This window comes from Pristiophorus japonicus, chromosome 7, assembly GCF_044704955.1.
Source record: "Pristiophorus japonicus isolate sPriJap1 chromosome 7, sPriJap1.hap1, whole genome shotgun sequence".
NCBI classification, from domain to species: domain Eukaryota; kingdom Metazoa; phylum Chordata; class Chondrichthyes; family Pristiophoridae; genus Pristiophorus; species Pristiophorus japonicus.
The window spans coordinates 132895030-132921208 of NC_091983.1; positions in this window are offsets into that span (position 1 = coordinate 132895030).

Sequence of the window (26179 nt, forward strand, 5' to 3'; positions counted from 1 at the left end):
AATCTAACCCAGCCAATTGCCGGCCCCATCTCAATCATCAGCAACGTGATGGATGGAGTCCTCAACAGTGCTATCAAGCGGCACTTATTCACCAATAACCTGCTCAACAATGCTCAGTTTGGGATCTGCCAGAAACACTCAGCTCCAGACTTTAGTAAAGCCTTGGTTCAAACATGGGCACAGGAGCTGAATTCCAAAGGTGAGGTGAGAATGACTGCACTTAACATCAAGACAACATTCGACTGAGTGTGGCACCAAAAAGCAAACCATAAGTCAGGGGAAAATTTCATGTGGCTAGACTTTCGGCACATGATCGCACATCTATCGCCCATCTATCACCCATATTATCGCCCATTTTTGCTGAAAAGTGGAAAGTAAGGCCGAAACAGCACCCATTCATTGCCGGCCCAACTTTCGGCATACATGAATGTGCTGCATCACCCGGCCTAAGGTTATCACCCAGATGATCGCCGACCGCAACTTTCGCCATATCGTCCACACTTCGCTGAGCTGATCGCTCACCGAAAATATGGCTGGAGAAAAGCTGCACTCACCTGACCTTAAGAAGGCAGTGCTTGGCACTACAGCCGCCATTTTGAATGTCAGAGGATCTATACTCAAAGACTGCTTCAAGTGCTTATGAGGAGAATCAATTTGTGAGCGATTTTAAGGGCCTTTTTGATTCATGCCAATCATCTAATCACGTTTGCATCTGTTGACGACAAATTAAGGACATTTGTAGTGATTTATAATGGTGGGGTCTGTAATTTCTCCACCAGTATTGGTCACTAATCACATGCTGCAGACTGAAGATGGGAGAAGGTATATTGAAGAGCATTGTGTGCCCAATCAAAAAGATGGCAGACTGCTGCTGCGGAGGAGACCTTACACCCAACGCAGTTACAGGGAAAAGCGATCATACTTGAACTTGTCCAATAGCACGTGCGTTAGGAGGCTGCGCTTCCGAAAGGAGGTCATCAGTGAAATACGCCAGCTAATTAAGAGCGATCAGCAGCCAACCAGCACTATCAGAAATGCATTGCACATTGAGGTTAAGGATAGCGCGGCACTTTCCTTCTACACATCGGGCTCCTTTCAGGCCTCAGCCAGCGACATTTGCGGTATCTCTCAGCACGCCACACATTGCTCCATTCAACAAGTGACTGAACTCCTTATGCATGCAGGATGGACTTTATACGCTTCCCTGTGACCAGAGAGGCACAGATTGTGAGTGTTATGCTCATAATAAATGGTCAGACTGAGTACTGTGTGTAATGAGCAAGTGTGGCCTTAGCTCCTTTATTGTAGTTCCAGAGTGCAGGTACCTCGTAGGTGGCCTGCTTATATACTGTGCTCCCAAGGGATGCTGGGATCCTTTGGGACTCCAACAGGTAGGCCCTCTGGTGGATATGTGCGATGCAGGTTACAAGAGGTTAAATACATAACATCACTCCGCCGTGAAGTCAACAATACACTTATTTGCAAGCTGAGATGATCTGGTGCTTTGCACTCCCTTGTTGATTGTCTCGGTACAAATGATGGTGTGGTTGGGTTGGTCAGTTCTTCATTGGGCTGTTGGGCAGCGGACCTTGCCGGGCTGCTGGGGATGATGAGTTCTATTTTGTGGTCAACTGTGATGTCAGTTGCCACTTGTGTGTGTGTTGGAAGGTCAAAGTTGGTGGTGTCCTCCTCAGGTTGTACGTAGCTGTTGGTGAACCGCAGTTTAATTTGGTCCAAGTGATTTCTGTGCGTTTATCCATTGGTCAGTTTGACCTGAAATACCCTACTCCCCTCTTTGTCTGTGACTGTGCCAGCGAGCCATTTGGGACCATGTCCATAATTGAGCACAAACACAGGATCATTGATCTCAATATCGCGTGACAAGTTTGCGCGGTCATGGTACATACTTTGTTGATGTCGCTTGTCCTCCAAGTAATCATGTAGATCAGGGTGGACCAGAGAGAGCCTTGTTTTAAGCACCTTTTTCATGAGCAGCTCGGCTGGGGGAATCCCGGTGAGTGAGTGGGGTCTGGTGCGGTAGCTGAGCAGTACTTGGGATAACCGGGTCTGCAGGGAAACTTCCGACACGCGTTTCAAGCTTTGCTTGATGGTCTGAACTGCCCGTTCTGCCTGGCTGTTGGATGCGGGCTTGAACGGCGCAGATGTGACATGTTTGATCCCATTGTGGGTCATGAATTCTTTGAATTCGGCACTGGTGAAGCACGGCCCATTGTCGCTGATTAGGACATCAGGCAGGCCGTGCGTGGCAACCATAGCTCGTAGACTTTCAATGGTGGCCGTGGACGTGCTTACAGACATTATTGCACATTCAATCCACTTTGAGTAAGCATCCACGACAACCAAAAACATTTTGCCTGAAAATGGGCCAACATAGTCGACATGGATCCTCGATCACGGTTTGGAGAGCCAGGACCACAAACTTAGCGTTGCCTCTCTGGGTGCATTGCTCAACTGAGAGCAAGTGTTGCACTGGTGCACACATGACTCTAAATCTGAGTCGATGCCCGGCCACCGCACGTGGGATCTGGCTATGGCTTTCATCATCACGATGCCTGGATGGGTGCTGTGCAGTTCGCAAATGAATGTGTCTCTGCCTTTTTGGGCAAGACTATGCGATTGCCCCACAAAAGACAGTCCGCCTGTAAGGGCATTTCGTCTTTGCGCCTCTGGAATGGCTTGATCTCTTCCTGCATCTCCGCTGGGATGCTGGACCAGGTCCTGATCTGGTGGGCCGTGACAGGGGATTTCTCGTTCTCAAATGCCTCCATGACCATGAGCAAGTCCGCTGGCTGTTCCATTTCCACCCCGGTGGTGGGCAATGGTGGCCAACTGAGAGCATCTGCGCAGTTCTCTGTGCCAGGTCTGTGGCGGATTACATAGTTGTATGCCAACAGTATGAGCGCCCATCTTTGGATGCGGGCAGAGGCATTGGTATTAATCTCTTTGCTCTCCAAGAATAGCGATATGAGCGGCTTGTGGTCAGTTTCAAGCTCGAACTTGAGGCCAAACAAGTACTGGTGCATTTTTTTTACCCCGTAAACGCACGCCAGAGCCTCTTTTGCAACCATTTCAGCTTTGGACAAACTCCTGGATGCATATGCAACTGGTTGCAAAATTCCCAATTCATTAGCCTGTTGTAACATACACCCAACCCCGTATGATGACGCATCGCAAGCTAACACTAATTGTTTACATGGTTTATACAGAACAAGCTGTTCGTTAGAACACAGTAAATTTCTGGCTTTCTTAAAGGCAGCCTCTTGTGAATTCCCCCATACCCAGTTGTCTCCTTGGCGCGGTAGCCCATGTAGGGGTTCTAGCAGGGTGTTTAACCCAGGTAGGAAATTACCGAAATAGTTAAGGAGTCCCGGGAAGAACCGCAGCTCCGTCACATTCTGTGGTCACGGCGTGTTCTTGATGGCCTCTGTTTTGGCGTCGGTGGGTCTGATGCCGTCTGCTGCGATTCTTCTTCCTAAGAATTGGATGTCCTGTGCCAGGAAAACACACTTCGAGCGTTTCAACCTGAGCCCCACACGATCCAACCGACTAAGAACCTCCTCCAGATTCTTCAAGCGCTCCATGGTGTCCCAACTGTAACCAATATCATCCTGGAAGACCACTGTGCAAGGAACCAGCATTAACAGGCTTTCCATGTTCCGCTGGAAGATTGCTGCGGCTGACCGAATCCTGAACGGGCACCGGTTGTAAATAAACAGACCTTTGTGCGTGTTGATGCAGGTGAGGCCTTTCGAAGACTCCTCCAGCTCCTGCGTCATGTAGGCTGAGGTCAGGTCCAGCTTAGTGAATGTCTTCCCTCCAGCCAGGGTCGCGAATAGGTAGTCTGCCTTGGGTAGCAGGTACTGGTCCTGCAGTGAAAAACGGTTAATCGTTACTTTACAGTCCTTGCAAATTCTAACCGTACCGTCCTCCTTGAGTACCTGAACAATCGGGCTGGCCCAGTCGTTGAATTCCACCGGCACGATAATACCCTCACGTTGCAGCCTGTCCAGCTCAATTTCCACTTTTTCACGCATCATGTACGGTACTGTCCGCGTCTTGAGGTGGATGGGTCGCGTATCGGGAACCAAATGGATCTGCACTTTCGCCCTGGCTTAAATAACAAAGGGAATTTGCTTAGAACCTGGGTACATGCGGTGTCGTCGACTGATGAGAGTACTCGGATGTCATCCCAGTTCCAGCGGATTTTCCCCAGCCAGCTTCTGCCAAACAACGAGGGGCCATCCCCTGGCACAATCCACAGTAGGAGTTCGTGTACTGCTCCATCATAGGAGACTTTGCCTTCAGCACTGCCAATTACAGGGATAAGTTCTTTTGTGTAAGTCCTTAGTTTGGTGTGAATGAGGCTGAGCTTGGGCCTGTGTCTCTTCTTCCCCCACAGCCTGTCAAAGACTGTTTTACTCATTATGGACTGACTTACCCCTTGTGTCCAGCTCCATAGACACTGGAATACCGTTCAGTTCAACTTGCAACATTATTGGTGGGCATTTCGTCATGAATGTGTGTACCCCATACACCTCTGCCTCCTCCGTACGAGTCTCCAATTCCGTCTGATCCACTGTGGACCGATCTTCCTCTGCAATGTGGTGCTTTGCAGGGTTTGCAGCTTGCCTGCACATTCGTTGGAGGTGTCCCATTGTTCTGCAGCCATTGCACACATACTGCTTAAAGCGGCATTGATGGGGCTGATGATCACCGCCGCAGCGTCACCAGGATGTTAACTGCCTCGCATTAACGATTGATGGTGGACTCTGGGTCAACTGAGGTCAGGGCACAGCAGCCGGCGTGTACATTCTGCCCTGTACCTTTCTGCTCAAAACCGACGTTACTTTGTGGCGAAACTGCTTTGTTCTGTGAAATCTGCTTGGTGTTGTCACTGGTGAACATAAATGCCTGGGCTATCGTTATGGCTTTACTCAGATTCGGAGTTTCTATATTCAACAGTTTGCAAAGGATTGTCTTATGTCCGATGCTCAGTACAAAAAAGTCTCTGAGCATTTGTTCTAGGAATCCCTCAAACTCGCAATGTCCTGCAAGGCGCCTTAGTTCGGCGACGTAGCTCGCCACTTCCTGGCCCTCCGATCGTTGACACGTGTAGAACTGATACCTTGCCATCAAAACACTTTCCTTAGGATTTAGGTGCTCCCGGACCAGCGTACACAGTTCTTCGTAGGATTTCTCTGTTGGTTTAGCCGGGGTCAGGAGATTCTTCATGAGTCCATAGGTTGTTGCACCGCAGACAGTTAGGAGGATCGCCCTTCATTTGGTTGCGTTCTCGTTCCCTTTCAGCTCGTTGGCCACAAAGTATTGGTCGAGTCTCTTCACAAAGGCCTCCCAATCGTCCCCCTCTGAGAACTTCTCCAAGATGCCAACTGTTCTTTGCATTTTCGCGCGGTTGTTCGTTACCTCGTCTGCAATTGTTAAGCTCATAATGAATGGTCAGACTGAGTACTGTGTGTAATGAGCAAGTACGACCTTAGCTCCTTTATTGTAGTTCCAGAGTGCAGGTACCTTGTGGGTGGCCTGCTTATATACTGTGCTCCCAAGGGATGCTGGGATCCCTTGGGACTCCAACAGATGGCCCTCTGGTGGTCAGGTGTGATGCAGGTTACAAGGGGTTAAATACATAACAGAGAGGGCTTTGGTTTTCTCGCGAATAGCGAACTTCCCCAAGGTGCAGGGAACAATAGACTGTACGCACATCACCCTGCGAGCACCTTTACAGGATGCAGAGGTGTTTCGGAACCGAAAGGGATTCCACTCCCTGAATGTGCAATTTGTTGTTGACCACAACCAAATAATCATGGCAGTAAATGCAAATTTTCCAGGCAGCATCCATGATGCGCACATCTTGCGTGAGAGTACTGTCTCTGACCTGTTTAAGAGTCAGCCAACAGGTCAAGGTTGGATGCTCGGGGGATAAAGGATATGGCCTAGCCAGCCGGCTCATGACCCATCTGCGTAAGCCCCAGATGGAAGCCGAGAAGCGCTAGAATGAAAGCCATATAGCTACACGCAATGTCGTGGAAAAGACAATTGGAGTTCTTAAGCAGCGCTTCAGATGCCTGGATCACTCAGGAGGCAACCTACAATACCACCCTGACCAGGTCGTTGAGTTTATTGAGTTGTGCTGCATGTTGCATAACCTAGCTATAAGGACAACATTTCCCAGATGGGACCGCTGATCCACTTCAGGAGAGGGGAGGCGGAAGAGGAAGACGAGGAGAAGGACGACGAGGACCTCGGGTAGGACAATCAGCCTGGTGATGAACCCATGCCCCCATGCCTCCCTTCAAGACTGGAAAAGCGCTGTGGTAGTTACACTGCTGCAAAACTCTTGTGTCAGCAGCTCATAAATGAACGCTTTGCTTGAACTTACATTGGTGACAGCTACAGTTGCGTTACATTTCATCATGGCCCGGTCATTATTTCTAACTATTATATTCACATTTTATCTTACGTTATTAGAAGACACTTCAGGACAATTGTAAAGTTAAATAAAATAATTTAATAATGAAAGAGAAATGTGAAAATTTTTACCTGAAACATATATAACCACCGCCCCCCCTCCAACACCACCCCGAACATTCAACAATATTTTTAACACAACACAACACAACAATAGCATGATTAACATGAAGTACCAATATTACCCACCCCCTCCCTATCTGCGACATGCTTCCCTCCTGATCCTTGACCCCTCCTTGTCTTAACCCCCATTTAAATCCCCGAGTAATGGAACCAGGACGTCTTGCAGCAGGTAGGACATCAAGGCCTGCTGTTGTGGTGGGGGGGGGGGGGGGGGTGACGTTGGCAGCATCCCCTCAGTGGTTGGAGGAGAAGACGTTTCGGAAGTTCTTCCTCCTGACTCACATGTGTCCAGCTGGTTGGTGGGACGGCACCTTCAGGTGCAATGCCGTCTTCCGACCCTATCGCATGCCGGTTTGGTCCAATGCCACAACTATGCGCTCAAAGCCCTCCATTATTCAAAGGACATTGCAGCAATGTTTCCGGTCAACCCACCAATTGCCTGGAGCAGCTCTCAACCGATGTCGACGCTCTCCCTTGACAGTGCGACCATGTCCTTGTTAGGATCTGCCCATTGCAGTGTGTGACTACCTCGCCGACTCAACCACCGTGGGGTCGGCATGAGCGCTGTATGCCTTGGAGGCGCCTGCTGCAAGCCGCTTGGCCCTGCTACTTCATCCGTCGATGACGATGTGGCCGCAGGTACAACAGATGAAATAGGGTCATCGTCCTCCTCCTCCTCCCCTTCTGTGGTGTCCTCTCCAACCGTGGTGATGACTGTGATGTATGTAGCACTCAAATCACTAACTCCACACGGTCTGGTGTTGTAGTAACTGCTGTGACCTTAGTCCTTTATTGTATAACTCCAGAGTGCCTCCCAGGTGTGGTGGGTAGCCTTTTATACTCTGTCTTGTAGGTACTTCCAGGTCTCCCACCACAGCGCCCTCTGTGGCACACCATTGTACTTATACATTGAATGTACCTGGACAATACATATCAATGACCATCTGCAATGGGACAGGTGTGGCCTCCCTTTGCGCCTCGGGAGTCTGGGGACCTGAAAATCATAATTGAGCTGATTAGAACAGAAGGGTAGACATGAGAATGCTTATGCTGCGTTGGCATACGTAGGAGGAGCAACACTACTGCAATAAATATGAACAAGAGACGTTACATATATGATTACATCATATGGTTGTACATCTATGGAACTCTCTGCCCCAGAGAGCTATGGAGGTTGGATCGTTGAATATATTTAAGGTGGAGATAGACAGATTTCTGAATGATAAGGGAGTCAAGAGTTATGGGGTGCTGGCAGTGAAGTGGAGCTGAGTCAATGACCAGATCAGCCATGATCTTATTGCTTGGCGGAGCAGGCTCGAGGGGCCAAATGGCCTACTCCAACTCCTATTTCTTATGTTCTGATGTTGTTAACCTGAGAGTAGTACAGAAGCTGCATGCTTAAGATGACATCATTCACATATTATAATGAAATGCCATTACATTATTTTGAATTACCACTGGTTTACTGGTTTACCACTACTTTACACATTACTCACGTGGCGCAATAACAGGATCTGCACCACCAAGGTTGGCAGAGCGACTGTGGCTGCCCACTAGTGCTGCAGCACATTCCTCCAAGTCACTAAGCAGCAATACTTGAGCAGGGCCTCCTCCGGTGCGCCTCTGCTCTGATCAATTCTTAGATATCTTCCTCTGCAAACGTGACAAGAGCATGGCATAAGCTAATTGACTAGGTACTATTGCGGAAAGACAACAGATTCTAACGTTATATGCTAATACAGTTTGTATCCAATGGATGTATGGTTATAACATCTACGTTCAGAGAAAATATTGAGTAAGATCGTGTTTAGTAACTAATGCTTGACACCAAACATCTCGCGTACAATCTCCAGGAAGGGTCCCATCATCAGGCCACTGCATTCGGCACCTGAGGGGAGGTAAGCAGTTTATTTGACTCGATGGAGGTCCCCCGGGACAGGGGTGGGAGGGGTGTGGCAGGGGGGGGGAATCAGGACCGCTGATGAGCTCGGCAATGACAGGAGTGTAAGGGAGGGGGCACTGTGTCCATGGGCTGTGTGGCCGGAGCTAATGTCCCAAAGTGTCCCAGGGCAGACAATGAGCCAGGGCAGCTCTCCCCCAGCCCAGGCAGGGTCACTGTGTAAGTGACAGCAGCCAGAGAGACTGACACAGTCTGGGTAAAGTTGACCGGACCCCTCAGTGCTCAGTCGTGCCCCATCCACCAATGTAATCCAAAAGGAGACGGTGCCAAACTTAGACTTAAAGGGCGCAGGTTCCAAACCCAGTCCTAATCTTAGCAGGGAATCTACGCAAGAATACCCAGCTTAATTTCAATCTGGCAGATTTATATGTTCAGTGGATCATTACAATTTAAAATCTATTTAAAACTTACTCATGCCAAAGCAAACAAGCTGTTCCACCTCTTGCGGCACTGGTATGATCCCCTCTCCTCGTGGGACACCGAGGGCACCACATCAGCGATTTCACCCTAAATTTTTTGATATGTCCAGGGTGGAGGTCTCCCACGCCCACCCCAGGTTAATTGGCTCCACCGAGTCTGCACCTCATTTACCAAGGCCTCATTAGCCTCATCTGAGCAGGGTTTTGCCCTCCTTCTTCCTTCAAACTCCTGCAGACTCTCTCCAGAATCATCAGGGGGCATCTCCATCATTAACTTTACAGCACTCGTTCAAATCCACCTTCTGAAACAGCTTTCTTCTCTCTCTCCCTCCCTTTGCCTTCTGCGCATGTGCAAATGACCCCTGACCTCCCGAATCGCAGGAAAACTTCTTTGCAAAAAAAAATGATCAGGCACCTGAATCTACTGCATCATCCAGTGGCCACCTCAATCCCGCTCTGTGGAAAAACATACATCCAATTAGGTACTGCGTTCCTTGACTGCACTAGAGAACTGAAATACAGGATATGGTAATATCGTGGTTATGTTAGTGGATTAGTATTCCAGAGGCCAAGACTAATAATGCAGAAATGTGAGTTCAAATCCCACCATGACACGATGAGAATTTGAATTCAGGTAAATGAAAAGCTTGGAATAAAATGCTGGTATCTGTAAAAGACACCATTAAACTGTTCGAATGTCTTAAAAACCCAATTGGTTCACTAAAATAAATGTTGGTCCCTTAGAGGACGAGTTCGGGGGATTAGTAATGGGGAACATGGAGATGGCAGAATCTCTGAACAAATATTTTGTATCAGTCTTTACGGTAGAGGACACTAACAATATTCCAACAGTGGATAGTCAAGGGGTTATTGTAAGTACTGGAAGCATTGAACCTCCAAGGATTTATTGGACATTGTCTGGACATTGCGTTTAATATTTTTCTCACCACAGAAAGAAAGCTGGAAGCTGTTTGTGGGAGGGTCCCAGGTGCGCTCCATGTTGGACTTAGAATGATGGGCAGGGAGTCGGGGATGACAATGGTCAACATAAGGCAGGAGGGCTAATGGAGTCCATTGTTAGGAAAGGTGACCTCATCAATCAGTGATTACCTGGATGAGTTACCAGAACAATAGAGAACCATTAAACCCAGACTGCCTGGAAGCGAAAACCCATCACTGGACTCAAATACAGGAAGCCTCGAAAACAAGGAACATTATTGGGTAAAAGCAGAAGACATACCCACAGGAAACCTTGAAACAAAGGCCAAAGGAAGACACACCCACAGGAAGCCTCAAACAGCAATGACGCAGGAAGGGCAAACAGACTTGGATATAAAAGGTGGCCGTGTAGCCATCTCTCTCTCTCTCTCTTGCCTCGCTGCTTCGTCCCTATAAGAATCCAACCCTCCATATTGTGATGGAGAGAAGAAACCAGAAGAGACACCTTTTCATTGGAAGAAGCAACGAGTAAGCCAGTGAAATCGGTGAGCATTTCTGCACACACATCTTTTAAGATCAGAGCCACGGTGTGAGAGGGTATTGTGTGTTCTCCCAACCAAATTCTTAGGGGTTTACAGGAGAGTGTTTTAAACGTTGGGGTACTTTGCATTCGGGGCCTGTTAGACAGGCCACACTGTATATTTCACTGCATTTGTTTGTTTTACACACCAGGGTGTGTGTAGTTTTATTGGGTGCAGGTATGTGTTTAGCTTTAATCAAGCATTGCCGGTTGAGACCGAGGTATTTGTCCATGACTCATTTATCTGTTCGGTACAGTAATCGCTCCCAAGTCTAGAACTAGTGTAACGTGGGGGTGCGTCGAAAACACCTAAAGGAAACCACTTACACTATAGCCGAGGAGGAACTTAACACAATCACAATCACTAAGGAGGTGGTACTCAATAAGATAATGGGAGTAAAGGCAGAGAAATCCCCTGGACCTGATGGCTTGCATCTTAGAGTCTTAAGAGAAGTAATGGCAGAGATTGTGGATGCATTGGTTATAATTTACCAAAATTACCTGGATTCTGGGGTGGTCCCAGCAGATTGGAAAACTGCAAATGTAACACCCCTATTTAAAAAAGGAGGGAGACAGAAAGCAGGAACCTATAGACCAGTTAGCCTAACATCTGTGGTTGGGAAAATGTTGGAGTCCATTATTAAAGAAGCAGTAGCAGGACATTTGGAAAAGCAAAATTCGGTCAGGCAAAGTCAGCATGGATTTATGAAGGGGAAGTCATGTTTGATAAATTTGCTGGAATTCTTTCAGGATGTAACGAACAGGGTGGATAAAGGGGAACCAGTGGATGTGGTGTATTTGGACTTCCAGAAGGCATTTGACAAGGTGCCACATGAAAGGTTACTGCACAAGATAAAAGTTCACGGGTTTGGGGGTAATATATTAGCACGGATAGAGGATTAGTTAACTAACAGAAAACAGAGAGTCGGGATAAATGGTTCATTCTCTGGTTGGCAATCAGCAACTAGTGGGGTGCCACAGGGATCAGTGCTGGGACCCCAACTATTTACAATCTATATTAACAACTTGGAAGAAGGGACTGAGTGTAACATAGCCAAGTTTGCTGACGATACAAAGATGGGGGGAAAAGCAATGTGTGAGGAGGACACAAAAAATCTGCAAAAAGACATAGACAGGCTAAGTGAGTGGGCAAAAGTTTGGCAGATGGAGTATAATGTTGGAAAGTGTGATGTCATGCACTTCGGCAGAAAAAAAATCAAAGAGCAAGTTATTATTTAAATGGAGAAAGATTGTAAACTGCTGCAGTACAGCGGGACCTGGGAGTACTGGTGCATGAAACACAAAAGGATAGTATGCAGGTACAGCAAGTGATCAGGAAGGCCAATGGAATCTTGGCCTTTATTGCAAAGGGGATGGAGTATAAAAGCAGGGAAGTCTTGCTATAGTTGTACAGGATATTGGTGAGGCCACACCTGGAACATTGCGTGCAGTTTTGGTTTCCATATTTACAAAAGGATATACTTGCTTTGGAGGCAGTTCAGAGAAGTTTCACTCGGTTGCTTCTGGAGATGAGGGGGTTGACTATGAGGAAAGGTTGAGTAGGTTGGGCCTCTACTCATTGTAATTCAGAAGAATGATAGCTGATCTTATCGAAACGTATTATGAGGGGACTTGACAAGGTGGATGCAGAGAGGATGTTTCCACTGATGGGGGAGACTAGAACTAGGCATAATCTTAGAATAAGGGGCCACCCATTTAAAAGTGAGACAAGGAGAAATTTCTTCTCTCAGAAGGTTGTAAATCTGTGGAATTCGCTGCCTTCGAGAGCTGTGGAAGCTGGGGCATTGAATAAATTTAAGACAGAAAAAGACAGTTTCTTAAAAGATAAGGGGATAAGGGGTTATGGGAAGTGGGCAGGGGAGTGGACCTGAATCCATGATCAGATCAGCCATGATCTTATTGAATGGCGAAGCAGGCTCGAGGGGCCATATAGCCTACTCCTGCTCCTATTTCTTATGTTCTTATGTTCCTATTAATGTCCTTTTGGGAACAAAACCTGTTGCCCTTTCCCAGTCTGGTCTATATGTGACTCCAGCCCCACACCAATGTGGCTGACTCTTAAATGCTCCCTGAAGTGGCCTAGAAGCAACTCAAGGGACAACTAGGGATGGGCAATAAATGTCGGCCTTGCAAGAGACCCTTATCCCGAGAATGTATATAAAAATAAACATTTTGGTGTAACTCTGTGCATCACTTATTTAAAATCATTTGGCGTTCTATGTGTATGGTCTGTTGGAGGTCAGATCGGACCACCTGCGTGGTTACAGTTTAAACATGACATAATGCAGCATTTCCACTTAGCCGTTACAAACTTTGTTCCTTTTTTCTGTTGTTCCCTTCAGCAAATAATTGAACAATTAAGATTTTGTTTTTGTTGTATTGTAGATAGGTAAGAAAATGCCTGCAGTGAATAACTAAAACGAACCATTTCATGGGCAGCTTTCAGAGCTACTTGGCATCAATCCAATGATACAAAGTCCTTTCTGCCTACAATCGCAAAAAGTGGCCAAAGTTATTTTAGACTGAACATGAGCCAAAAGCAAACAATGAGATCAGTTTTGCTGTGTAGACTGTATTGATAAGATTGAGCAACATTAACACCCGCAAGTTACTGGTATAGAAGTTGCATCTTTACCATTAAACACACCAAAATACATTCAGTACAGTGCAGGAATGCTGAGATACGAGAAAGTAACTGACTAAATGACAACAGTAAGAACTAATCCATAACTCAAGAGGATAAGTTTTCTCATGTTTTCCCTGGTCAAATAATTAATTGCTTCAATGGTCTCTTCGTTCAGTCTCTCAGCTAGTTCAGCCTTTTCTTTTAGTTGTCCCAGTTATCATTACTATATTACCCACCCCATTTCCATTTTTTGAATTATGTTTCCCCCCTCTCCCACCCCTTTAAGGTTCTATTGTGATATGGACAATTTCCAAACCGAGAAAATGGCAAGTAAGTTGGATGGTGGGGGATAGGGGAAAGAAGAATAGGACAAGGTTACCAAGACCACTCTGTAATCGCCTGTTAGGAAGTACATAAAAGCCCTCTCGTATATTCTGCCACCCTGTGAGAACGAACCATGGCTCTGATTGTTCCTTCCTTCCACATCTAATCATCAATCTGCAGTCAGATAATTGCATGACTGAATTCACACTATCATTACATTTTATTGTCCATTATTATGCCAACACATTATACAACTTTTGAACTTACAAATATTTGGTAAAGGATAGAACTATGCAAAACTGACTTTAGGATTTTGAGATTTTCCTACCAAGTTACATATCTGTTAGAGAGGAGGGAATCTTCATCCAAACTAGAAGTCACTCAAATTGTTCCAAATTCAGTTGTTTTTGAATTGCTGTCTGCTAATTGCTTGCCTGCAGGAGCATTCTGCAAGGTTAACCTGAGGTCATGTATGCTGGTTCAACTATATTATTGCACTGCCTCTGGAGCCAGCCCTGTAATATAAATATGATATAAACATAGGAACATCGGAAGAAATGTAGACCATTCAACCCCTCCAGCCTGTTCCATCATTCAATTAGATCATGGATGATCTGTACTTCAACTCCATTTGCCTGCTTGGATCCATGTTGATATCACTACCTAACATAAATTTATCAACCTCAGTCTTGAAAATTTCAAGTGACAGCCTTTTTGGGAGAGAATTCCAGATTTCCACAACTTTATTCTTCATAGGAAAGAGTGCCATAAGTTTAAGATTGTGCCCCCTTGTTTTGGATTGCCCCATCAGAGGAAATAGCTTCTCTGGGCTAGGAACTGCAAGGGCTCACCGCCCGGTTTCTCGGCGCTATTTGCCGTTTTGGGCGATAACCGGGGTCGTCGAGAAATTGCCCAGCGGAGTTACGCCAGCGGTTACAAGGTACTGCTGGGGAACGGACCACCAGCACCCACCATCCACAGATCGCCGTTGTGTGATATTTGGCTCAGCAGTGACCCGTAGGTAAGTGTTAAAAAAAACGCCCATGAGAATCAGCGGAGCTGGGCGGTAGGTGAGTAGCTCTGCAAGAAAAAGGTTAGTAATTAGTAATTTTTACTCATTATTTTAAAATTCTGTTGTGGTGATTTAACTTAAAAGGATCCTGAGAATGTTTTTATGATTTTTTTTATGTTCTGTTTTTTGAAAAAAATATTTTTAGAGTTTTTCTCCTCCTCGGCCCAATTCGCAGCCTCGGGGTAAATTTTTAGTGAGTTTTTTAATTATCGCCCATTTTCTTTAAGAACTGCCCAATCGACTGTAAATTCCACTTTTTTGCCAAGAATCGGGGTGCATCGGGCATTTTTTTCGCTGGGTGGATTTTTTTCTTTTTTGGGGGGAAGTTTTCACTGGCGACAATCTTCGGAATCTTAGCAGTCTTTTGGGCGGCAATTGGCGCTGATGGGTTGTTAGGAAATTGTAGCTCTCTGTACCTACTCTTTCTAATCCCTTTGTCATCCCTTGGGCTGGACTTCCACTTGAGATTGCTGGGCTATCGCCTATTTATCGCCCAAAAAGGCAGGCTATCGCCCATTTCGCTTGAAAAGTAGAAAGTAGAGCCGGAACATCGCCAAAAACTTTCGTGTCACATCGCCAAGGTGATCGCCCATACATTGCCCAGCGCAACTATCAGCACATCGTCCACACATCGCTGGGCTGATCGCTCGCCGAGAAGATCGCTGGACATTGCTGGAGAAAAGCTGCTTTTACCTGCCGTTCCTCACAGAACCCGGCACTACGGACACCATTTTGAACATTGGAGAAAGTGAGATGCTGCTTAAAGAGAAGGAGCTTATAATTTGTGAGTTATTTAAGGGCCTATAGTTACTGATTGATCCACTCACATTTCTATTTATATTTATTTTAGTACAAAGATCATTTATTACAATAGTGATAGTAATGGGGCCTGTAACTTCTCTACCATTACTTGTAAATGCTCACATGCTGGAGTCTGAAGTTGGGTTTCGTGAAGGGTTTAGTGAAGGGCCCAATCAAAGAGGTGGTAGATTAATGCAGAGATGGAGGAGGAGAATGTACAGCCGACGAACTTACAGGGAAAAGCAATCTTACCTCAACTTGTCTGGTAACTCGTGCCTTAGGAGGCTGCGCTTCCGAAAGGAGGTCATCAATGAGATATGCCAGCTCATCAAGGGGGATCTTCAGCCTACCAGCACCATCAGGACTGCACTGCCCGTTGAGGTAAAGGTTACTGCGGCACTATCCTTCTATGCATCGGACTCCTTTCAGGCTTCAGCTGGCGACATCTGTGGTATCTCTCAGCACACCACATATTGCTCTATTCGACAGGTGACTGAAGCCATTTATGCTCACAGGATGGACTTCATAAGCTTCGCTATGACCAGGGAGGCATAGAACGGGAGGGCTTTGGATTTCTCGAGAATAGCAAACTTCCCCAAGGTGCAGGGAGTAATAGACTGTACGCACATCGCCCTGAAAGTACCTGTACAGGATGCAGAGGTGTTTCATAACTGAAAGGGATTCCACTCCCTGAATGTGCAGCTCGTTGTCAAATACATCCAAATAATCATGGCAGTTAATGCTAAATTTCCACGCAGCATCCATGATGCGCACATCCTATGTGACCTGATTAACAGTCAGCCACAAGGTCATGGTTGGATGCTGGGGGAAAAAGGATATGGCCTTGCCAGCTGGCTCATGACCCCTTGTGTAATCCCCAGATGGAAGCATTACAACGAAAGCCACATAGCCACATGCAATATTTTCGAAAAGACAATTGGAGTGCTGAAGCAGCGCTTCAGATGCTTGGACCACTCTGAAGGCAGCCTACAATACCAGCCTGACCAGGTCGCTGAGTTTATTGTGGTGTGCTGCATTTTGCATAACCTAGCTATAAGGAAAGGACAACAATTGCCAAATGGGGCTGCCAGTCCACCTCAGGAAGGAGTGGAGGTGGAAGAGGCAGACGAGGAGGAGGAGGAGGCTGGTGAGGACCTCGGGCAGGACAATCAGCCTGGCAATGAATCCATGGTCCCACTGACCCCCCCCCCCCCACTCCCCCACCTTCCCGCAAGCCCGTAAGACTGGAAAAACCTTGTGGGAGTTATGCGGCTGCAAAGCTGTTGTGCCAGCAGCTCATAAATGAACACTTTGCATGAACTTACATTAGGGACAGTCACAGTTACAGTTACGAAAAGACAACAGTTGCAGTTGCGTTATGTTTCATCCTTGCCTGGTCTGGCCTGGCCATTGTTTTCCAACAGTTGTATTCATGTTTTACCTTAAATTACGTTATTAGAAGGCACTGGACAACAATTGTAAAGTGAAATAAAATTTTTTAATGAGTTAAAAAATGTTAGAATTATTTAAATGTAACTAGCGATCTGAGTGAAAAGTCTAGCCCCTTATATCATACCTCAATTTTTTTAAACTTAAACAAAATAACTTTATTCAACCTGCCCTCATAAATTAAACCTTTTAAACCTGGTATCATTCTGGTGAATCCTTCCTGAGGTGCAGTGCCTAAAACTGAATGGGGTTTGACTAAGGCTCTGTACAACTGAAGCATAACTTCCTCCCCTTTGTATTCCACCTCCCTTGAGGTAAAGGGCAATATTCTATTAGCCTTTATGATTACTTTTGTACCCATGCTTTAGCTTTTAGTGATTTATGTACCTGAATATCAAAATCTCTTTGCTCTTCCACAGTTTCTTGTCACTCGATATTAAGAAAATATTCTGATTTGTCTTTCTTGGATCCAAAGTGTATGAATTCATTACATTGAACTCCATCTGCTACAGATTTTCCCACTCATTGGCCAAAATGTTCCCAAACCTGTGAGTGCGGGTTGGGAGGCAGGTACACTGTCAAAATGGCCCTGATTGACAGCGGGTCAGGATCCCACTCTGGATCACCCTTCGTGTCAGTTTCTGAACTGTCAAATCTGAGTTTGGATCGCAGACCTGACACCAAGTGGTGGGACAGATTATTTACATAATTAAAAGATCTTGAATGGTAGTTAAGATGGTTAAAAGAAGGCACTTACAATTGTACCAACCTTTTGAAGGATTGCCGTGCCTCGGAGAACACACCAGGTAAGTGGAGTCAGGTTCTCAGTGACTCTCTATTGCTTTGGCTAGTTGCCAGCTGCAGAAGTGGTATAAAGCTACCATTTCACAGCTGTTCACTTTCCAATGTCAGAAGCTGAAGCCTTCAGGCTTTGGAAGAGACTTTTTAACTGCATGCAGGTTGGAAGTGTTTGCAGTGAACTCTCTATTCACTGTCACCTCCTTGGAGCAACCTCTCTCATTATTGACTTCTGTCATCTCAACCTCATCTGCCATAAGAACATAAGAACATAAGAAATAGGAGGAGAAGTAGGCCATTTGGCCCCTCGAGCCTGCTCCACCATTTAATAAGATCATGGCTGATCTGATCATGACCATAAATCACCCTCTATTCTATTATCACTCAAAAATCTGTCTATCTCCGCCTTCAATATATTCAATGACCCAGTCTCCACAGCTCTCTGTAACAGAGAATTCCATAGATTTAAAACTCCCTGAGAGAAGAAATGTCTCCTCATCTCAGTTTTAAATGGGTGGCCCTTTATTCTGAGACTATATCCCCTAGTTTTAGTTTCCCCTAAATATTCTCTCTGCATCCACCTTGTCGAGCCCCTTCATTATCATATGTTGTGATAAGATCACCTCTTATTCTTCTGAACTCCAATGAGTATAGGCCCAAATTACTCAACCTATCTTCATAAGTCAACCCCTTCATCTCCGGAATCAACCTAGTGAACCTTCTTGGAACAGTCTCCAATGCAAGTATGCAGTAAGAATCTGTGACTGTTCAGCCACCAAAGAACTCACTTCAGGAGTGGAAGCAAATCTTCCTCAATTCTGAGGGATTGCCTATGATGATGATGATCCTTGCTTAAATACAGAGACCAAAACTGCACGCAGTACTCCAGGTGTAGCCTCGCCAATACCCTATACAGTTGTAGCAGGACTTCTCTGCTTTTATACTCTATCCCCTTTCCCACAGAAAACCGGCATTAATAGCCAGCATTACTACAGAGAAATTTGTGGCCTCTCTTCCTTCATTCAAGCTATTGATGTATGTGGGGAAAAGCTGAGTCCCTGGTACAAATCCCCGGGAACATCACTTGTCATACCCCACCAATCAGAGTATATTCAAGCAGGGAATGGGCATTCAGTAATTGAAAATTGTTCCTATGGATAAAGGAACAGGTCAATCATTCATAGGACTAGAATTTCCGTTTCATTTTTGCCAGTTTTCCGTTCAAGGAACGCAGGCATCATGTCAAAGAGCTGTTGACAGGCTGTGCACTCAACAGGGGCCACAGTTCAATGTTTGTGCAATGCTTGCTTGATTTAAGGCTATTCTGCACCTCTTAAAGACAGCCTGCATCTCTTAAAGGTGAGCTACCTTCTGCTGATCAAAAAGGTAAAAGTGCTTCACTGATCCATATGGCTCAACAGACCAGGGTATCCATGGTCTTACATGTAGCAGTCATGCTTTACACAGGGGGTTAACACTCTAAGAGAGATCCTCTACCCACAGGAGGCCAGGGGGCCCTCCAGAAAGAAGGAAATGGGACCAGATCTCCAAGGCGGTCACAGCCAGCCGTGTACCCCCCAGGACCTGGCTCCAATGCCCAAAAAAGTTTCATGACCTCAGCAAGTGGTCAAGATCAATGAATGTATCTTTAAAAGCCTTCTCCTACCAACTGAACCACTAGTCTCACACATTGCTCAACAGACCAGGGTATCCATGACCCCCTCCTCCAGCTCTCACCACCCAATAATCTCTATCAATCACGAGCCACACCTCACATTTCTAGCTTCACCTCACCCTCTTGGAGGAGACAGTGCTGACCATTCTTGGCAGTGGCATGGCTGAGCCATTGGCCAGTGGTAGGGCTGAAAGAATACAAGATGCTCAGTATTCTCACATGTATTCTTCCTTTTCACATCCCACTTCCCCCGCAACCCACAATATCTTCTGACTTACAAGCTGCACCTAGTGTGAACATGTACCATTTGCTTTTCCACCCTCCCCTCACCATAACTTCACTGTCGTGCCTTCCTCATTTCAGACAACCAAGTAATCCATCCTGCCCAGCCAGTGATCGAACAAGAAGAGGGAGAGGAGAGAAAGAGGAATAGGAATTTTCAGCTTTTCAGATTTCAGGGTGGTAATGGTGGCAGGGTGATCCTGATACCACCTGGAAAAAGTTTGCCCCCTCGTCTGCTAAAATCTAAAAATTAGGTTCCCTGATCAGGGGCGCATAATCATGCGTTACACAAGGAAGTTTTTGCGCCACAGCCGAAAATCGCGGCATTAACTAAGTAAGAATAATGTGCAGGTCAAGCTTGTGCAGATGCCCTGATTTTTGTTGATTACACTTGTAAGTTTCTTTGATTTAATGCACTTCATTATTGCTCAGTCCCCTGCAACATAACGTTGTTTTGAACGGTTTTCTTTTGGTGAGGAGAATTTTTGTTACTCTGTTGCAGTACAATGTCTGTTTGATAGTTTGCCATTGGTGCCTTGTGTATCATTCCAATGTTCACCAGAGATGTGTCTTTATGGTGGCACATAGCGTGTCCAGTGTTAGCTCCATCCGTCAGTTTCCTTCGTTTAGGAGAACCGGTCCATTATGAGCTGGCACCATGCAGCTCTTGGTCCGGCAACATCTCCACGCTGCCTCCCCCATGGATGGTGTGGCTATCCAATAGGGGCCTCGCCAGGCTCTTCTTCGTCATCCTCCTCCTCCTGAGGTGGGCATGCAATTCCCACTGGCAATGCCTGTCCCCTCATGGGGGGTAAGCCCTCCTCCCCAGAGGCCTCTCCTCATCCGTGCCCTGACATGGTCAAGAGCGCTTGTTCTATCCTGACACCACATAGCAATAGCATAGAGGATGATACGCTGGCGAACTAGTAATGCCCCCATTAAATTCTCTCACTGAAGTTGTAAGGACACTGAACTGACAGATAAAACTGCCACTTTCAAGTCGGAGCTTCGCGCAGCGTGCTGTGCGCAAACGTTACAGTCACTATGACCTGCGATGTAGGATCCTCCTCCATCCATTTAAATACACAGCAAATACCACCTGCTGCACCCTGGGAACACCTGGCTTTTCAGGTGTTTCCTGGGGCGGACGTATAATGAGGCGTTAGGGCCTAATTTTGCAACTGGGGCGCTAGCAGAGCATAGCACGATGATTGATGTCATGATCTCAGTGAAACTATAAGATGGGGCGGTAAGTTTTTGCGTCGCCACAAACCATGAGCTGAAGTTGCTGACTGGGCGATAAAACCTGTAATGCCTGGAAACACCCATTATCGCCCCTCTGGGGCGCTAACACAGGCGCAATCGAGCTGAAAATCCAGCCCATTGTCTTCGGTCACTGCCACAAACTCTGTTCCCTATCTACTAATTACATCACCTTCCCCTGCCACCGACTGAGGCTGAATCAGACTGCTCGCAAACTCGCTGTTCAATTTGACCTTGAGCTGAATTTCCGATCCCATATGCTCTTCATCACACAGACCCCTACTTCCACCTCCGTAATATCATCCGCCTCAGCTCCGCCTGGCCTATTGGCTATTGAAACCCTTATCCATGCCTTTGTTACCTCCCAGATCCGACTATTCCAATCCTCTTTTAGCTGGCCTCCCATCTTCCACCCTCCGTAAACTTCAGCTCTTCCAAAACTCTGTTGCCTGTATCCTAATGCAAACCAAGTCCCGTTTACCCAGCATGCCTGTGCTCGCTGATCTACATTGGCTCCCAGTTCAGCAACACCTTCAAACTTAAAATTCTCATCCTGGTGTTCAAATCCCTCCATAGCCTTGCCCCTCCCTATCTCTGCAACACCGTCCAGCCTTATAACTCTCTGAGATGTCTGCACTGCCCAATTTCTGGCCTCTTGCACATCCCCGATTTCCATCGCCCCACCATTGATGGCCTTAATTTCTGGAATTCCCTCCCTAAACTTCTCCGCCTCTTTCTCCTCCTTTAAGACACTCCTTAAAACCTACCTTTTTGACCAAGCCTTTGGCCACTTGTCCTAACATCACTTTATGTGGCTCGGTATCATAACGCTCCTGTGAAATACTTTGGCACATTTCACTATTTTAAAGGTGCTGTATAAATTTAAGCTGTTGTTCATGTTGATACAATTTATATTCACATAGGTAGGCTGTTCAGTGACCCCTTCTAGAAGGTGCGCAAACGTGGATGTTCGGTAAGAACAGGGTCAGGCTCAGTGTGAAACTTCTCACAATTGAAAACCTGTCAATGCTCAATATCAAGGCTCAAGTATAGCCACTTGGGTATGGTACCTTTGGAACCAGACCCACCATGAGTTAATACCTGCAGGAGAGGAGAGGAGAAAAGAAGTTTGTTACCTGCATTATTAACATTTTTGCTGAGCAGGCAAAGCGAATTAGCAAAGGTGGTGTAGTGTGTATGAAAGTGATATACTTTAGAGGGTTGTATGCCACAGTTAAAATCATAAACATTTCAGTACTCGCAAGAACTAGATCTAACTTAAATAATCCATTTTGTTGTTACTTCCAGCAATTCAGCTAAAAATACATTCCACATTAGTTGTTTTTAAATCAATTCTCGAAGTAATTATCCCATTATGCGTTTATTAGAACACTGCACAAGCTTTCCAAACTTGTCAAAGTTTTGTGCGAAAGCAAAATACTGTAGATGCTGGAAATCTGAAATAAAAAGAGAAAATGCTGGAAATACTCAGCAGGTGAGGCAGCATCTGTGGAGAGAGAAACAGAGTTAATGTTTCAGGTTGGTGACTTTTTGTCTGAACTAGAACCTGTTTTTTAACAGGTTTTAAGCAAGTACAGAGGCAGGGAAAGGGGGAGGGGAGGAAAGAACAAAAGGGGAAGTCTGTGATAGGGTGGAAGGCAGGAATAAATGAAAAAAGAGATGATGGTGCATATTGGCTTGGCTCAGTTGATAGTACTCTTGTCTTTGTGTTAGCAGTTTATAGGTAGGTTCAAGTCTCATTCGAGGATTTGTGCATAATCTAAACTGATACTGTAGTACTGAGGGATTGTTGGAGGTACATGAGGCCTTGTTCAGGTGGATGTAAAAGACTTCATGGCATTATTTTCAGAATAACAGGAAGTTTCCCTAACATACGAGCCAACACTTCTCCCTCAACCAACATCATCAATGCAGAGACTAACTGGCCATTTATTTTATTTGCTGCTTGTGCGACATTTTTGTGCTTTTAACTGTCACTGCATTTCCTTGCATTACAACAGTGACGGCATTTCAAAAGTTAATCAATTTTGCGATAAACTGAGAATGTGATAAGGCATTATATAAAGGCAAGTTGGGGTGGAGTCTCCGCTTACTTACACAGGTAACATCAGGCAATCTGGGCAGAATAAGCTGAACCAGCACAAGAGATCAGGAATTTTAAACGTAAGTCGCTTACCCAAAGTCACTTACGTTTGTGTTTTCCACAATCTTTTGCGCAGGTTCAAGATTCAATTCGCTTTGATCAGGCCCCGCATACAAAACTGGCCCAACCACCAGGTTAAACTTGCGAGATTTCGCTAATTGTGTTGGTTCGGGAAGGCTCTTCAAATTATATTCATTCTTGTGGGTTCAAATCCCACTCCAGAGACTTGAGCGCAAAAAAATCTAGGCTGACACTCCAGTGCAGCGCGGGGTGAGTGCCGCACTGTCGATGAGATATTAAACCGAGGTCGCCCCATCTGCTCTCTCAGGTGGACATAAAAGATCCTATGGCACTATTTCCAAGAAGAGCAGGGGAGTTATCCCCAGTGTCCTGGCCAATATTTATTCCTCAAACAACAACACTAAAACAGATTATCTGCTCATTATCACATTCCTATTTGTGGAAGCTTACTATGTGCAAATTGGCTGCTGCGTTTCCTACATTACACCAGTGACTATACTTAATTGACTGTCAAGCACTTTGGCACATCCAATGGTTATGAAGGCGCTATATAAATGCAAGCCTTTCTTTCTATTTTAAATCAGGTTACTCACACCCTTACTTTTGCTGATAAACCCATTTTCAGCTGTATTAGTAAACTGCGACCAGTTGCCATACATCAAGAAATACTTTTTACTGGAAAGGAGAAAGAAAATAATTGATTATCTTCTATTATGTTGCCCAATTGTGCTAGTTTATGAAAGATTTTACATTTGTGATTATGCAAATGAATTTTAGCAGAAACTTAAGCAGTAACCTAACCAGTGCAATTTCAAGCAGATTTTGGGCGCATTTTCTCAATTGCACCTAAAGCAGAAACTCCACTTGTTTTTTTCTTTCTTTATGAAAGAAAGAAAGACTTGCATTTATATAGCACCTTTCACGACCACTGGACATCTTGAAGCACTTTACAGCCAATGAAGTACTTTTTGGAGTGTAGTCGCTGTTGTGATGTAGGAAACGCAGCAGCCAATTTGCGCATAACAAGCTCCCACAAATAGCAATGTGATAATGACCAGATAATCTGTTTTTGTTATGTAATTGAGGGATAAATATTGGCCAGGACACCGGGGATAATTCCTGTGCTCTTATTCAAAATAGTGCCATGGGATCTTTAACGTCCATCTGAGAGAGCAGATGGGGCCTCGGTTTAATGTCTCATCTGAAAGAAGGCACCTTCGACAGTGCAGCACTTCCTCAGTACTGCACTGGAGTATCAGACTAGCTTTATGTGTTCAAGTCCCTGAAGTGGGACTTGAACCCATAATCGAATTAATCTTGGAGGTAAGGCATGCACTCAAATTTACTGGGAATTCAGAAGCTCCCTTAAGTCCCCAGAAATGTTGAGTTCTAACAAACCCTCATTTTATTATGTTTTTGATACAAGTTATACCAGTAAATAACTAATAAATATATGTATATTAAAAGAAATGAAAGTCTCTGCATTTAAAAACGAGCTTACTGAATAAATGAACTCTGTTTTGGCAGTTACTAAGGGCAAGCATTCCTGTGATGCCTTCTGTACAAAAAAACTTACTTGCACTGTGTTAATGGCATAGAGCAGCTCCTTCAAACAGAGCTGACAAAGAACTTGAAGCTGATTAGTGTTCCGTGAGTAGTGCTATAGTGTTAAAAGATGACCAAGAAATAAACTATATATTCATTACAAAGTCAGAAAAATGTACAAAACAAAGAAAAAAAACCTTTTTATTAATATTCAATGAATAACCTCCAAAAGCAACATTATGCAATCCTGCAATATTTTTAGCTTGGCTCCGCAATTGCTGCAGCACTACTCAAAAGGTTCAGCGGTTCCCATGATGTGAAGCAGGAAAGAGAAAAGAAAGATAAAGAGGAAACGGAAAATAGAGAGTGTTTTCTTCTCCTTAAAGCTGGCATATGATTGACGTATTCCGAGTTGTCATATGCTCCCCACTTAAAGCACAGTTGTACCATGAAGCAGCATAGCGAAACGTGAGCAAATGGTATTCACATCGTAAGGTACTTAGCTGAATTCTATTAAAGACGTTTTGGTGTGAAATTTGAGAACATATAACTCATAACCACTAAACGCAGTTTGCAGGATTGTCTATTTATAAATCTCTGTCCCTGTCTCAGGACTGTTGCCACCAGGTGTCTTTCTGAAGGCTAGCTTTGTCCGCTAGCATTAACTGTTATTCCCTCAGTGGGAATATGCGCTGATCCATTCTTCTGCAGAAGCTTTTGTTTCCAACCCCCTCTTCTCTTTGAATGGTTTCCATGGCACCCAGGTCATTTGCATATGAAAGCACCGAATACAAAAGATTGCAGCATAGACCATGAGCTGTTTCAATAGAAAAGAGGGGAAAATGTGTAAGTGAAGCAAAAAATGTTTCGGGAGGAATGGTGCAACGGATTTTTATCATGAAACGCTATACCAAAAAATATTTTAAAAGGTTTGCTGTAGCATAAGAACACCTCAGCGCTTTGTGTATTAATGCCTGATGGTTGTGCAGCAGCAAACAAATGAAAGGCAATAATTACCGCATGAGTCATAAGCTTAAAATGCATTATATTCATGCAGCCATATTATAACTTAATTCTGCTTGAGCTGGTACCAGGGTTTCAACTATCAAATTCCCACGCTCTTTATTCAAAATAAGATATCAGACAGCGATCCCAGTAACCCGTACACTGCTGAATAAACAACAGCTCCAATTTTGAGCAAACATGGCAACTGTTCAACAGGTACTTTGAGGGTTAAAGCTTCTATCTCATCTGTTTCAGGAAAGAAGTGCTAGTGTACAGTGTGAAATGATAACATCATTCTTGTGTGTGGACAGTGCATGTGTACTGCACCTGTAGGTGATCCCAGTGTCTCAATACAGGTTCAGAGCTCAAACTTTAAAGAAGCTCATCCACCTGCATTCTTCATTCTCAATTGGGCACCTCCACCATTGTAGTTATTGCTTTATCCCGGTGCAAATGGTGCTGCATATTAGCTGGTCATTTTTTGCATTGCTGTTGGTGGGACCTTGCTGTGTGTAAATTAGCTGTCGCGGTTCTCGACATTGCAACAGTGACTACATTTCATTGTCTATGAAGCGCTTTGGGACATCCTGAGGTCCTAAAAGGTG